Below are 2,689 nucleotides of genomic sequence, written 5' to 3' on the forward strand. Positions count from 1 at the left end.
TGCTAAGGAAACAAACAGATTCATGCTGGAGAGCGTTAAACTGGGCTGCTCCTTGTAGGCAAGGATTCTGAGGCTTTGTCTGACATACTTTGGTCATGTTGTAAGGAGAGACTGGTCCTTGGAGAGGGACATCATGCTTGGGAGGGTGTAGGGCAGGCGCAGGAGGGGAAGGCCCTCTATGAGGTGGATGGATTCAGTGACTGGGGTACTCAGGATGGGTGTATCAGAGACAGTGAGATTGGCACAGGAGAGAGCACAGTTCAGGGCTGTTGTACATAGGGTTGCTATGAGTTGCAAGCGACGCAACGGCACATAACAACCACCACCACCTTTGGGTTGCCAGCACAACTCCTTACCATTAGGCCACCAGAGTACCCCAAGAAGTTGATTAGATATCTTAATTAATTCATTACACTGCTGTTGTTGTTATGTGCCTTCGAGTTAACTGTGACTCATAGCGACACTATGTACAATAACTCTGAACTCTGCCTTATCCTGAGCCAATCTCACTAACTCCAACACTCCTACCACCATTACCCCAGTTTCTTTGTCAATCCATCTCATATGGGTTTTTCCTCTCCTGTACTGTCTCTCCACCCTTCCAAGCATAATGTCCTCCAAGGACTGGTCTCTCCTGACAACATGCCCAAAATATGTCAGATGGAGCCTCAAAATCCTTGCCTTCAAGTAGCAGCTTGGTTTAACCCTAAGATAGGCCTGTTTCTTCTCTTGGCAGTGTATTTTCAATACTCTTCTCCAGCACCACAATTCAAAGACCTTGACTCTTCTTCTGTCATCCTTAGAAATTGTCCAGCTCTCTGATACATAGCAAGCAACTGTAAAGATCATGTACTAGATCAGTGCATCTTATTCTCTAGCCTGGCATTGCTGCTCTTTAGCATTCTGGAGAGGTCCCTGTTAGCAGAAATTCCCAATGCAATTTATCTTCCAATTTCCTGACTGCTGGTGCCAAGAATGTTCATTGTGGAGCTGAGCAAGCTGAAATTGTTAACAACCTCAATCTCTTCTCCATCTATCATGGTGCTGCCAATTGGCCCTGTGGTGAGAATCTGGGGTTTTTTTTAAGTAGATCTTCAATACATACTGAAGTAATCATACTAATTAATTGTAATTTATATTATAAGACAAAATGTCTATCAATTATTACATGAGTACCAAGTATAATTTGTGACATTCACTTAAATAAAATAGATTCATAAAAGGCTTTTTAAAAAGGTCAATTAGCCTAACATAGTTTATAAAGACAATAGAAAAAAGGTAGGAGTCATCTCCCTCCCTGATTTCAAATCCTACTACACTTGCCATGGTGGTTATGACAGCATGGCCCTGGTACAATGACAGACACATAGATCAATGGAATAGAATTGAGAACACGGAAATCAGAGCATCTATCTATGGTCAACTGATTTTTTACAAAGAGATGGAATCAGTTAAGTGGGAGAATGACAGCCTTTTTAACAAATGGTGCTGGCAAAATTGGAAAGCTATCTGCAAAAGACTCAAGCAAGATCCACACCTCACTCCATATACAAAAACCAACTCAAGGTGGATTATGGACCTAGGACTAAAACCAAGGACTAAAAGAACAGTTTAAAAGCAATATATTATAGGGCATTATGATTATCATAAGAGTCCAGAATGAAGCTTGGAGAGTGCAGTATACTCGGGGTGGGGGTGGGGAGGTGTGGGGGGATTGTATACCAATGAAGGAATTTTTCTTTTACTTTTCAAAGAGAAGAGCGAACTGGGGATGGGGGATAGAAAAGTGCAACAATGATTGAATGGGAATCCAAAATCTCTGTAAATGTTCATTGAAGTTAATAAAAAAATTTTTAAAAACCACAAAAAAAACCCAACCAAAACCCAGGACTATAAACTTCATTAAAGAAAAGCTTGGAAGAACTCTAGTAGTCCTAATCCACAACATAAACAGTCTTACAAGTATCCTGAAAAATCTACAACCAGTAGAAAATAAAACAGATGAATAGGACCTTCTAAGAATCAAATCCCTATGCACATGCAAAAACTTCTACAGGGTAGAAAGGGAAGCCACAGACTGGGGAAAAGTATTCCGTAATGACATGTCAGATAAGGGAGTTATATCTAGAATATTTAAAATACTTGAGCACCACAACAAGATAAAGGTAAATAATGCAACTGAAAAATGGGCACTGGATATGAACAGACACTTGACGAAAGAAGACATTCAGATGGCCAACAAACACATGAAGAAATGTTCAAAATCCCTAGCTCTAAGAGAAATGCAAATCAAAACAACTATGAAATATCATCTCACCCCAGTCAGAATAGCAAAATTTAACAGAACAGCAAACAAAAATGTTGCTGAGGTTGTGGAGAAACTGGAACCCTTATTCACTGTTGGTGGTAGTGTAAAAATGATGCAACCACTGTGGAAAGTGGTGGTGTGGCACTTTCTCAAAAACTTGCAAATAGAGATAACATTTGACCCAGCAATTCCACTACTGGGAATATATCCGAAAGAGACCAGAACCGACATCCTAGCAGATATATGCACACCCATGTTTACTGTAGCTTTGTTCACAATAGCAAGGAGTTGGAAACAACCTAAGTGCCCATCAACAAATGAATGGACAGAGAAGCTAGGGTACAATCACACAATGGAATACTGCGCTGCATTGAAAAACAA

The sequence above is a fragment of the Elephantulus edwardii genome, unplaced genomic scaffold, assembly GCF_000299155.1.
Source record: "Elephantulus edwardii isolate Elephantulus edwardi_28Jun2011 unplaced genomic scaffold, EleEdw1.0 scaffold00178, whole genome shotgun sequence".
Lineage (NCBI taxonomy): Eukaryota > Metazoa > Chordata > Mammalia > Macroscelidea > Macroscelididae > Elephantulus > Elephantulus edwardii.